The 14,125-nt window shown below is 38.6% G+C and overlaps 1 long non-coding RNA gene across 1 annotated transcript in view; it reads left to right on the top strand.

Annotated features, from left to right (window-relative positions):
* The window catches only part of LOC145537034 (uncharacterized), a 92,789-nt gene extending 88,121 nt beyond the window's left edge, over positions 1-4,668 (top strand). Inside the window, exons 3-4 of the long non-coding RNA XR_014076140.1 lie at positions 337-518; positions 2,306-4,668. This is a non-coding gene — a long non-coding RNA (uncharacterized LOC145537034). The remainder of the gene's footprint in view (positions 1-336; positions 519-2,305) is intronic.
* Positions 4,669-14,125: the final 9,457 nt, after the last annotated feature.

Here is a 14,125-nt window from a genome sequence, read left to right as displayed (position 1 = left end):
GCCATGATCTTAGTTTTCTGAATGTTGAGCTTTAAGCCAATTTTTTCACTCTCCTCTTTCACTTTCATCAAGAGGCTCTTTAGTTCTTCTTCACTTTCTACCATAAGGGTGGTGTCATCTGCATATCTGAGGTTATTGATATTTCTCCCCGCAATCTTGATTCCAGCTTGTGTTTCATCCAGCCCGGCATTTCGCTGTACTCTGCATGATGTACTCTGCCTATAAGTTAAACAAGCAGGGTGACAATATACAGTCTTGACGTACTCTTCTCCCAATTTGGAACCAGTCTGTTGTTACATGTCCAGTTCTAACTGTTGCTTCTTCTCTTGCACACAGATTTCTCAGGAGGCAGGACAGGTGGCCTGGTATTCCCGTGTCTTGAAGAATTTTCTACAGTTTGTTGTGATCCACACAGTCAAAGGCTTTGGTATCATCAATAAAGCAGAAGTAGATGTTTTTCTGGAACTCTCTCGCTTTTTCTGATGATCCAACGGATGTTGGCAATTTGACCTCTTAAGGTATATATATTAGATTGGTATGTATATTAATCTAATCTCCCCAATTCAAAGAAGAAATTAGGTGGAAATCAATTTTTGTCTAGAAAGGAAAGCAAGAAAATGTAAAGGAAAACTTAAAAAATGTCATACTGTCTTAAGAAATTTATGTTCACTCTTGCTCTGCTTCTTTTTTTTTTTTCCTTTTTTCCCTAATGACACTTGTGTTAGCTTTCTACTCTTGCACAATATAATAGCATATATGTAACCGCTTAAAACAACCTACGTTTATTATCTTTGTGGGTCAGGAGTCCGGGCACAGCTTATTTGGGTTCTCTGCTCATCTTCATAGAAGGTTGGAATCAAGGTATCAGGTGGCCTGTCTCCTTGTCTGGAGCTTGGCATCCTCTTCCAAACTCATGTTTTTGTTTGAAGAATTCAGTTCCTTGTAGTTCCTTGTGATTGTAGGACTGAAGTTTCTGTTTTCTTGAAGACTGTTGACTGGAGGTCACACTCAGTTCCTAGAGGCCCCCAGAGTTCCTTGTTAAATGGCACACTTAAAACATAGCAGCTTACTTTTCTGGGGGCCAGGAGACTCTCTTTTGCTCCAGTGTACTAAGAGGCAGTCTTATGATCAGGGGGAATGACTATCCTTTCATCTTTGCTATATTCTGTTGGCTAGGAGCAAGTCATAGGTTCTGGCTGACTTCCAGGGAAGGGGGTTTTATAATATTATGACTCACTGAAAGTTATCTTATTGTATGTCCACTACTGGGGGCCCAGGTTTTATTCGTGGATCAATACTGATCCAAAATAAATTATCCTTGTGATTCAAATATTAGTCATATGAGAATAATATTGGGTTATGCTCTTAGTGGCTATACACTGGTTCTAAATCTGTACATATTTCTTAAAAGTCTCCCAATTAGAATGCAAAACTATAGATCAGGGTCTCTCAGTTCAGGTACCAATGACATTTTAGTCAGAGAGTTTTTTGTTCTGGAATGTATTGTAGGATGTTTTGTGGAATCCCTGGCCTCAACCAAATAGAGGGCAGTAGCATTCTCTTCCCCAGTTGTGACAACCAAAAATATCTCTAGATATTGTCTGGAATACAGGAAGTGGTGCAGGTCTTAGGGCTATACGGGAAAGTAAAATAACACCATTAGTTTGTTTTTCTTGAATATCCAAGTGAATGTGTACAAAAAACAGTTGGATATATAAGTTTGAAACTCTGAGATGAGATTAGAACCAAGAGCCATTGGTATTTATATGGTCATTAAAATGAAGAAAGGAGTGGATGAAATCACTCAGGCACTGTGTGTAAAATGAACTGAGCGATGATTTGCTAGTCTGTAGTATATGAAAGATAAGGCCAGAAATGGGGAAAAGTTAATTACAGACTTCAAAAAGGAACAGTCAGAGTTAGGATGAGAAAGAGAAGGAAAGGAGAATGATACCATGAAATTGAAGGTAGTTGATAGTATAGCCAAAGAAAGGTGATAATTGCTGCCAGAGTATTAAAATCCAGCATAATATCTATTGGATTTGACAATATGAAATCAATTCCTTGGATTATTCAATGTGAAGTCTGGAGGTGCCTTGTTCAAAGTCCACTTAAATCTTCTTAATAATAACTGGTTTCAGTCAGGCCAGTTCATACTGATCTTCTCTTAGGAAAAAGAATAATATCATGCAATTTTGTGGTTTCATCCCTGTTTTGTCAAATACTCTATCTTGGCTTTTGGCTAAAGGGATCTCAAAAGAGAGTCATAAATCCCTTTGCTCAAATTTTGTCCTGCATTTTACAGAGCCCCCATTAAAAGAATCTTTTTTAAATCTTCCTGAAGAGCACAATTGTAAAGACCAGAGAGAGAACTGAAGTTTAAGAAGATTGACTTCTACGGGATACCATTGATTTTCAATCTATTGTTCCTTATTCTTGGCCATATATCTATGTATATAACTTTGTTAAGTATTTGCATTTTCATAGTCTATATAGGAGCTGCCAAGTGTTTTATTTGACTCTTTATAAGGAACTAGTTGTTTTTCTGGAAACTCAGTATTTTGAATCTCAGTTTTAAAAAACCTAATCACTTAACTGAATAAATGATGTGTATCATAGCAATACTATCAAAGGGCCTAAAATGAAATGAGTGATATCCCTATCCACCACACTCTAATTTCACCCCTGTGGTGTAGCCATTGTTTGGAATCTGTTTTCCTTCATCCTTTTCCTTTTTTATGTATGGGTAAAAAAAGCCTTCCCTTGTGGCTCAGCTGGTAAAGAATCCATTTGCAATGCAGGAGACCTGGGTTCAATCTCTGGGTTGGGAAGATCCCCTGGAGAAAAGAAAGACTACCGACTCCAGTATTCTGGCCTGGAGAATTCTATGGCCTGTACAGTCCATGGGGTCGCAGAGAATTGAACACGACTGAGCGATTTTCACTTGCGGGCTTCCCTAGTGGCTCAGCTGGTAAAGAATCCTCGCCTGCAATGCAGGAGACCTGGGTTTGATCCCTGGGTTGGGAAGATCCCCTGAAGAAGGGAATGGCTACCCATTCCAGTATTCTAGCCTGGAGAAATCCATGGACTGTATAGTCCATGGGGTCACAAACAGTTGGACAACACTGAGTGACTTTCACTTTGACCAAAAAAACCCCAAATATATCCTTATATGGTTAGGGATTTAAAAAATAGATTTTTATGACATTAGTATGATAAAACACATATTATCAGGCATGTTTTTAAAAAAATTCTATGTCAAGGACGTCCTTTCGAGTCAATATATCTGAATCTGCCATATTCAGTATAATAGAACTGTGGTATTTCAAAGTACTGATGTGAAGTTATTAATTTAGTCACTTACCCACTGATGTATATTAATGTATTGTTCAATTTGTTATAAACAATGTTTTAATAATGAACATTTATGGTTTATATGGACGCAGTGTGGTAACACTGTTTTCTATATTTAAAATGTTAAATTGTGGGAGGCTTCTCTCATTTTCCCTGATCTAGCTTTGCTTTCTCTCTTCTTTCACTTTCTGGGACTTCCTCTATTTTTTAAATTGGTTTCCAGTTACATTTTATAACCCCTTACTTACCTCAGTCATCTACCAGTCACATTAAAGGACTCAACATTTGGGGGAATTATTTGTTGTTAAGTACTTTCAGTCATTTAACCTTTTCTCTGTGTTTTGGTATTTCCTGACTTGCCAGGCGCTTACAGTACACCTAGCTTGGGTTCTAGGAAACCAGGGTTTTTCATTCATAGCAGCTAAAAGGGATATGTGGTTGGTGCCTCTAGCATTAATGTCAAAGCTGAGCATAGATAGTCTTTAACTGAAATGAATAATTAAGTTAAAATAAAGTCCACCCCTTTCTCTTGATCTTAGCTACTGTCGGTTATGTCACACGTTATGGGATGCTTTGAAAAATATAAGTACTTGGCTAGTGGTTTTATTCTGCTACAGTTTCTTCAACCACATTTTACCTTTTAAAAAATGTTTCTTATTCGCCATCAGATTTTAGGAAGTTGATGAACCTAACTAATATTGTGTAAGATTAGAATACTAGAAAAATAAGGACCCAGGAAATTGAGAAAATTAAAGAGATGTTACACAGAACAAATGTTTCCCATGTCCCTCCTTGAATCCACTTTCTCTATATTGGATTTCTTGATGTAGTCAAGTATTCAAACTTAGAAAATCTATAGGAATTTCCAGTAAGACAAATGCCATTGATTCCCATTCATTCTAGTTCATGCCACATAATTACTAACATATATTTTGAACATCAGATATTGTGTGGAACATAAGAACTGAATTATATAATATTTTTCTCTTCAATAATCATGCTATGTAAAAAATCAAAGGGCTCAGAATTGGGCTCTAGTCAGAGCTATTTACAAGCCATGTGATCTTGGTCAAAGCATTTAACCTGTTTCAGGCTTTGGTTTCTTAATATATAAGTTGAGGGGGAAGGGAATAGATTCTCTAAAGAATTTTCTAACTCTGAAATTGTATGACCCGTAAATTCTATTGTTGATAGAATCTCATTAAACTTGGACCAGTGGTGTCCCATAAAATGAAAATGTCTTGGTATGATTGCCATTGTAATGTGCAAATGTTCTGAAATTAAATCAATAAAGTGAAATCCTTGCTGCTCTTTCATATGCATGGTTATATTGAGTGATGTTAAACAGCTGCTCTATTCTATCATGGCTGTAGCCCTTCAGTTCTGGTTGAAATGGCTCCTGTGTGTATACTGAGAAATAAGACTAATGCATGATTCAGCGCCTTTATAAATCAAAGATTCTATTACAGGCAGAAAATAGCCCAACAATAGCTATTCTATTACACTTCAGTGCCATTAGAAAAGAAGAGAATACATCAAGTGGAGAACATAGGTCCTTCCTTTTTACTCTGCAATACAATAAAAAGGCTATATAGGTTTTAGCAGTTTCTTCTGTCCAGTCGTTAGTGCATTGACACCTATGTTGAACGACATTGCCTAAGATGTGCCTCTATTTTTTCAGAATATCAATTTTCTTCTGTGCTTTGGTGAAGAAACTCCCTGTAGCATACAGTGTACACAGGATCGTTTTTTCAGTCTAGATCAATTGGTATTTTACTTCTTGAAATTTAACAGGGAACAACAGCATAAAATCTGAATTAGGAGAATAATATATATATATATCTTTGTTTTTGTATACAAAATTAGTTGAGTTGATAAAATAATGTATTTAATATAAAATTTTATGTGTGAAATGATCCTAAAGGCGTTACTGTTGTGCATTTTTTTCCTTGCTCTTCCAGTTATATTCTAAGGGCCAGTCCTACGTTTTATCGTATGAAGAAGAGTTATACATTTATCCTTAATGTTTCCTATACCATTTTAAGATGACATGCTTGCAACTGTCACTAAACTTGCTGGTTAAAAAATCAACAACAATTGTAGGCCCCACATATAGTAGGTTGAGTAATTCATGTCACTGCAGTCCCATTTAGCCCAGAATTTCAAACTTACAAAATTTATTTGGCATAGGCAATCAATTAAATTTACAAGAGGCATGATATTAATAAGCAACTTAATATAGGAAACCTGCTCATCACAGATAAGAGTATCACAGACAGCAGCAACTATGGAAAATATGTGGTGAAAATCCTGCTTTATAAAATTTCAAAATGTGTAAGATAAAAATAGAAATGACAAGGATAAGCCCCATTTGTTGAAATTGTTAGGACACAGGAAAGTTTGAGAATGAGTCAGTGAGTAATGGGGAAGGAGGTGGTGGTGGCGGTTTGGTCGCTAAGTTTTGTCTGACTCTTTCCACCCCATGGACCATAGCCCACCAGGCTCATCTGTCCATGGAATTTCCCAGGCAAGAATACTAGAGTGGGTTGCCATTTCCTTCTCTACTGGAGGTAAAAATAGGTATTCTCAAAACTGTTAAGTCCCAGCAGGCCATAAACCTGACTTTTATCTTGATTGTCTCATTGCTGCTGCTGCTGCTAAGTCACTTCAGTCGTGTCCGACTCTGTGTGACCCCACAGACGGCAGCCCACCAGGCTCCACTGTCCCTGGGATTCTCCAGGCAAGAACACTGGAGTGGGTTGCCATTTCCTCCAATGCATGAAAGTGAAAAGTGAAAGTGAAGTCGCTCAGTCATGTCCGACTCTTAGCGACCCCATGGACTGCAGCCCACCAGGCTCCTCCGTTCATGGGATTTTCCAAGCAAGAGTACTGGAGTGGGGTGCCATTGCCTTCTCCGGATTGTCTCATTAAAGTTAATCAATTTTGAACGCAGCCACCTCCATTCTATAAAACAACTTAATAAGAAAAGAGTGTTTCCTGGAGAACTTGGTGGAATATATCTACTGTCTAAAGACATAAACTCATGTGCTACCATCTTTTGTTGTTTTCTCTTTTACAGTTAGTATTCATGAATATAGAAATGATTTATTTTCCACAAAGAGCAAAATGATCAACTCTGTTCTTATTATGAGAAAGTTAAATAAAGTTTTAATGTCAACTTTGAAAGTGGAATTTACAAACATGCCCTCTCATCATAAGGTGCATTTTTGTACAATAATATATTAAAATAATGCATTCAGCTACTAGAAGCTACACTGTTAAGAGCTGCATAAAATTAACCTGACACATTAAAATAGCCCCCAAGTATCTAATTCTAAACAATATTTCATAAAAAATAGATAAGTATGAAATAATTTAGTAATTTAAAGCTAGAGTTCACTTCACTGTTTTGTTTTTATAATGAAATAAATTTATTTCTGAAACCAAAAGAAATGACACATTAATACACCCTCACTGAAGTAAAATCAATCCTACAGGGTCATTGCTTGACTTTGTGGGTTAGAACTGCTTTCAAAACTTATTATTAGTGTTGTTGCCTCAGAGGCTTCTCCCTCCATTACCATCGAGGTGAGGTTTCATTTCTTTTAACCACTTGCTATCTTTCAAAATGCAAAGTCATAAGTACAAGCACTTTGAGACTTGATTTTCCTAAATTGAAAGAGATCGAGCTCATTGTCAGTAACTTGTCTCAAAGGCAAACTTTCAGAATTTACAACTTATGGAAAAATGTTGAAAGAATTGATGGATAAATGAATCACTGGCACATTTAAGGATGAAAATGCTTTTGAAATTAGTTGTTGTGTTTATGGTTGATTCATTTTACCTTCTTTACCATCTTCTTAATTTAGATCTCCCACAAGCTGCAGAAGAATAGAGGGAATCCACTTCTGTCATTTTATTTTATTGACAAATCCATACTCTAATTTCTTTTCCACATGCTGTTTTCCAAATGTCATGAGATTAGAAGGCTGTTTGTTTTTACTCAATTTTAAGTGTTTCTGCATATGAGAAATGTACTGGATTATGTGTGTGCATACCCGATGCATCTCCAAGGGAAACAATAGCAAAAATAGCTCACCAATCAACAGGTTTAAAAACTAACAGAATTGTTTCCAATGTAGTGCAATCCTTTACTGCAGGGTTGAGCAAAGCATGTTTTGCTCACCATTATTTCTTCATCCCTTTCATTTCCTTATGAAAAATGAGTCTTGCTTTGATCTGTTTTTTATTTATACATGCATTAAATCTAGAAACTACATGATATAATTTATATATTCTGGAACTGATAGAATACTCTTATCAACTCAAAACAGTGCTTATATATTGTCATAACTACCTATCAACAGAATAATAAAGATTATATATTATTCTTGAAGTAGCATCTCTAACAGGGTTGGGTTTGTTTTTCATCCAAAATAATTTCATCACTCCCTATCATTCTTTAACTGAATATGTTCCTTTGAATAGAAGAACTGAAAAAAATTATTTTGCTTAAATAGGACATTTTATTTCATTAAGGAAATGAATTTCTTTTCCTTCTCAGAAATTTGCAACTGAACATTGCAGAGTAGTATATACAAAATTTAAATAAAAAGGTTATGTGTGCCTTACATTTAATTTTCTTATTCTAATTGTATTTTTTCAATTGGAGAAATTCATATTTAAGCTGCACAGAATAAAGTTGAAAAATTAGTTGAAATTATCTAATGGATTTGAATTTAAATAGACAATCCAAGAAAAAAATCAGATCTGAATATTCCCTATCGGGAAGAGATTATATTAATATCTTATACCACAGAAGAACTGTACAAAAAGGCTCTTAATGACCCAGTTAACCACAATGATGTGGTCACTCACCTAGAGCCAGACATCCTGGAGTGTAAAGTCAAGTGGGTCTTAGGAAGCATTACTACAAACAAAGCTAGTGGAGGTGATGGAATTCCAGCTGAGCTATTTCAAATTGTAAAAGATGATACTGTTAAAGTGCTGCACTCATTATGCCAGCAAATTTGGAAAACTCAGCAGTGGCCACAGGACTGGAAAATGTCAGTTTTCATTCCAGTCTCAAAGAAAGACAATGCCAAATAATGTTCAAATTACCGCACAATTGTGCTCATTTCACACGCCAGCAAGATTATGCTCAAAATTCTTCAAGCTAGGCTTCACCAGTACATGAACTGAGAACTTCTAGATGTACAAGCTGGATTTAGAAAAGGCAGAGGAACCAGAGATCAAATTGCCACCTTATGCTAGATCATAGAAAAAGCAAGGGAATGCCAAAAAAACCCCCCTCTACTTCTGCTTCATTGACTATGCTAAAGTTTTTGACTGTGTGGTTCACAACAAACTGTGGAATATTCTTAAAGAGATGGGAATACTAGACTATCTACCTCCTGAGAAACCTAAATGCAGGACAAGAAGCAACGGTTAGAACCAGACATGGAACAATCAGTTCAGTTCAGTCACTCAGTCATGTCTGACTCTTTGCGACCCCATGGACTGCAGCATGCCAGGCTTCCCTGTCAATCACTAACTTCTGGAGACTGCTCAAACTCATGTTCATTGAGTCAGTGATGCCATCCAACCATCTCATCCTCTGTCATCCCCTTCTCCTCCAACCTTCAATCTTTTCCAGCATCAGGGTCTTTTCCAATGAGTCAGTTCTTCACATCAAGTGGCCAAAGTATTGGAGCTTCAGCTTCAGCATCAGTCCTTCCAATGAATATTCAGGACTGATTTCCTTTAGGATGGACTGGTTTGATCTCCTTGCAGTCCAAGGGACTCTCAAGAGTCTTCTCCAACATCACAGTTCAAAAGCATCAATTCTTCGGTGCTCAGCCTTCTTTATAGTCCAACTCTCAAATCCATACATGATTACTGGAAAAACCATAGCTTTGACTAGATGGACCTTTGTCAGCAATATCTCTGCTTTTTAATATGCTGTCTAGGTTGGTCATAGCTTTTCTTCCAAGAAGCAAGCATCTTTTAATTTCATGGCTGCAGTCACCATCTTCAGTGATTTTGGAGCCCAAGAAAATAAAGTCTGTCACTGTTTCCATTGTTTCCCCATCTATTTGCCATGAAGTGATGGGACCAGATGCCATGATCTTAGTTTTTTGAATGTTGAGATTGAAGGCAGGAGGAGAAGAGGACAACAGAGGATGAGATGGTTGGATGGCATCACTGACTCAATGGACATGAGTTTGAGTAAACTCTGGGAGTTGGTGATGGACAGGGAGGCCTGGTGTGCTGCAGTCCATGGAGTCACAAAGAGTTGGACATGACTGAGCAACTGAATTGAACTGAACTTTCACTCTTCTCTTTCACTTGCATCAAGAGGCTCTTTAGTTCTTCTTCACTTTCTGCCATAAGGGTGGTGTCATCTGCATATCTGACATTATTGATGTTCCTCCTGGCAATCTTGATTCCAGCTTGTGCTTCATCCAGCCCAGCATTTGGCATGATGTACTCTGTATATAAGTTAAATAAGCAGGGTGACAATATACAGCCTTGACGTACTCCTTTCCCAATTTGGAACCAGTCTGTTGTCCCTGTCTGGTTCTAACTGTTGCTTCTTGACCTGCATACAGATTTCCCAAGAGGCAGGTAAAGTGGACACACACGGAACAATGGACTGGTTCAAAATTGGGAAAGGAGTACGTCAAGGCTGTATATTGTCACCCTGCTTATTTAACTTCTATGCAGAGTACATCATGTGAAATGCCGGGCTGAATGAAGCACAAGCTGGAATTAAGATTGCTGGAAGAAATATCAACAACCTCAGGTATGCAGATGATACCAATCTAATGGCAGAAAGTGAAGAGGAACTAAAGGGCCTCTTGATGAAGGTGAAAGAAGAGAGTGAAAAAGCTAGCTTAAATATCAGCATTCAAAAAATAAAGATCATGGCATCCGGTTCTCTCCTTTCACGGCAAATAGATGGGGAAAATGTCAAAACAGTGTCAGATTTCATTTTCTTGGGCTCCCAAATCAATGCGGATGGTGACTGCAGCTATGAAATTAAAAGATGCTTGCTCCTTGGAAGAATAGTTATGCCAAACCTAGAGAGTGTATTCACAAGTAGAGACACCACTTTGTTGACAAAGGTCTGTATAGTCAAAGCTATGGTTTTTCCAGTAGTTATGCATGGATGTGAGAGCTGGACCATAAAGAAGGCTGAGTGCAAAAGAATTGATGTTTCTGAACTGTGGTGTTGGAGAAGACTCTTGAGAGTCCCTTGGACTGCAAGGAGATCAAACCAGTCAATTCTAAAGGAAATCAACACTGCAGATTCATTGGAAGGACTGACAATGAAGCTGAAGCTCCAGTACTTTGGCCACCTGATGCGAAGAGCTGATTCATTGGAAAAGACCCCGATGCTGGGAAAAATTGAGAGCAAAAGAAGGGGGCAGCAGAGGATGAGATGGTTGGATGGCATCACTGACTCAATGGACATGATTTTTAGCAAACTCCAGGAGATAGTGATGGGCAGGGAAGCCTGGTGTGCTTCAGTTCATGGGGTTGTAACGAGTTGGACACAACTTAGAGACTGAACAACAACAAGAAATACCTAATTGTGATTCCCAAACAGACATCTAGGAAGTTGAAAAACTGAGGTAAGGTGAGAGGAAGAAGCTAGCAGAAACACTGAGAAAATACTGCATTAGATGTTTTAGTGCCCACTAATCATGAAGAAAATTCTCTGGTGCCTGAAGTTCATAATAAATATCAATTAGGAATTCTGAAATCAGCTTTTCTCACCATATTTTCTGTGTCTGTACTTAACAGTAATTTGAATTCAACTTCTTTGAATTCCAAAGTTCTTTACGAACAACTGGTGTCTGTCTAAGGCTACTGCATGTGTTTGCAAAGACTGCTTACTGCAGAGTGACCAAATCCATATGACCTGGTGCTGAGCTGCATTCATTAGGATGCACACAGGCACAAAGGTGTTTTATCCTGCCTCTACCTACCTCTACCTCAAGAGTAATTGCTTCCTCTGGAACATGCCTTAACACCACTCCACCTGCCTTCCCACACTCAGTTCCAAAAGATATCCACATTCTAATCCCAGGAACCTGTAATGCTACTTTATGTAGGGGGAAAAATATCTTTGCAGATGTGGTTAAGGTAGGGATCTTGAGATGAGCTATCCTGATTGTCTGGGTGAGCCCCAAATGAAATCACATGTAAACTTACGAGAGAGAGGCAGAGGAAAATTGGACAGATACAAAAGAGGAGGTCAGGCAACTATGGAGGAGGTAACAACTAGAGTTATGCAGACACATGACAAGGAATACTGGCAACCATCAGAAGCTGGAAGAGGCAAGGAACAGGTTATGCATCAGAGACTGTGGAGGGAGCATGACTCTGGTGACACCTTGACTTCAGCTCAGTGAAACTGATATAAGATTTCCAGAACTGTGAGAGAACAAATTTCAGTTTTTTAAAACAAACCAAGTTCATGCTAATTTGTTACAATAGCCACATCAAACTAACACACTGTCAAAAGTGTCCCATTTTGGAAGACAGATGTTCACTCTATTTCCATCTCAGCTACTGCACAATTTCTTGACTGTCCTTACATCCCATTCTATTTCTCCTCACTCTCAGCTGATGAACGTAACATCCATTTTATCAGTAAAGGGGCCTGTTTGGATACAGTTCTCCATTTCTGCCCTCCAATTTATCCATAATCTGCATGAATATTAATCTTTACCTCCCTCTTGCTACTCTTGGAAGTTTTAGTCCCACATTTGTACTCTTGACCCAATTTCTTCCTTGCTTTTTAATAATACTTTATCATTCAAAAAATTTTCCCACCTCTCTAGCTTTCTATTCCCTATTTCCAATTGGTAAATATACCCACATATGCACACAAATATACTCAAATAGCCTTTGACACTTAAGTCCTCCCTATTTATGTGTGTGTGTGTTAGTCTCTCAGTCATGTCTGACTCTTTGACCCCATGGACTATATAGCAGGCCAGGCTCCTCTGTCCATGGGATTCTCTAGGCAAGAATACTAGAGTGGGTTGCCATTTCCTTCTCCAAGGGGTCTTTCTGGCCCAGGGATCAAACCTGGGTCTCCTGCATTGCAGGCAGATTTTTTACTTTCTGAGCTACTAGGGAAGCCCTCCATATATGTATATGGACACAAAAGCATTTTCACTCTTTCCTATTCTAAGAACTTTATTTTGATTAAATTACATGATATAGATAGACAGATAAATAGATGTATTTATATAGAGCAAAGCACTGACACTCAGATTTTTTTTTTCCTTTTTTGTAATGCAAGTGCCTGACTTAACCTTTATGGGGGCATCCACTTCAAAGAGGCATTCCCTTCAATGATGGCCATCTCAGATAAAAACTCGCCAGCCACATGACTAAGAGATTGCACGTTGCTTATCTGCACCCCTCATCCCCAGCTTCCCCCTACCCCTTTTTAGAGATCTTGGTTGATTCCAATAACTGATCATTTGGGCCAATGTTTTCTCTCTTGCTCAGCTTTAAATTCCCATGCTTATATTTTATTTTTTAATATTTTTAATAATGTTTTTACTTATTTATCTACTGTGCTGGGTTCTCATTGCTGCATGGGCATTTCTCTAGCTGGGGTGAGCAGGGGCTACTCTTTAGTTGTGGTGCATGGATTTCTCATTGCGGTGGCTTCTCTTGTGGAGCACGGGCTCTAGGCATGTGGGCTTCAGTAGTTGCAGCTCCCGGGCTTTGGAGCACAGGTTCAATAGTTGTGGTGCACGGGATTAGTTGCTCTGCAGCAAGTGAGATCTTCCTGGATCAGGGATCGAACCCATGTCTTCTGCACTGGCAGGGGGATTCGTTACAACTGAGCCTCCAGCAACAATACTGGCTATTAATAGTCTGAGACTGGTACACAGAATAATATGTATACACAAACAGTTAAAATATTTTTTCAAATAATTTATTCAGTTCAGTTCAGTTCAGTGACTCAGTCGTGTCCGACTCTTTGTGACCCCTTAATTGCAGCACGCCAGGCCTCCCTGTCCAACACCAACTCCCAGAGTTTACACAAACCCATGTCCATCGAGTCGGTGATGCCATCCATCCATCTCATCCTCTGTCGTCCCCTTCGCCTCCTGCCCCCAATCCTTCCTAGCATTAGGGTCTTTTCCAATGAGTCAACTCTTCGCATCAGGCGGCCATAGTATTGGAGTTGCAGCTTCAACATCAGTCCTTCCAATGAAAACCCAGGACTGATTTCCTTTAGGATGGACTGATTGGATCTCCTTGCAGTCCAAGGGACTCTCAAGAGTCTTCTCCAACACCACAGTTCAAAAGCATCAATTCTTCGGCGCTCAGCTTTCTTCACCGTCCAACTCTCACATCCATACATGACTACTGGAAAAACCATAGCCTTGACTAGAGGGACCTCTGTCGGCAAAGTAATGTCTCTGCTTTTAAATATGCTATCTAGGTTGGTCATAACCTTCCTTCCAAGGAGTAGGCGTCTTTTAATTTCATGGCTGCAATCACCATCAGCAGTGATTTTGGAGCCCAAAAAATAAAGTCTGACACTGCTTCCACTGTTTCCCCATCTATTTCCCGTGAATGATGGGACCAGATGCCATGATCTTAGTTTTCTGAACGTTGAGCTTTAAGCCAACTTTTTCACTCTCCTGTTTCACTTTCATCAAGAGGCTCTTTAGTTCTTCTTTGCTTTCTGCCATAAGGGTGGTGTCATCTGCATATCTGAGGTCACTGATAT

The sequence above is a fragment of the Giraffa tippelskirchi genome, chromosome X (assembly GCF_054371585.1).
Source record: "Giraffa tippelskirchi isolate mGirTip1 chromosome X, T2T-mGirTip1v1.2.pri, whole genome shotgun sequence".
Classification (NCBI taxonomy): Eukaryota; Metazoa; Chordata; class Mammalia; order Artiodactyla; family Giraffidae; genus Giraffa; species Giraffa tippelskirchi.
Note: the sequence above shows the minus strand (reverse complement) of the source record. Positions and strands in the feature narration are given on the sequence as shown.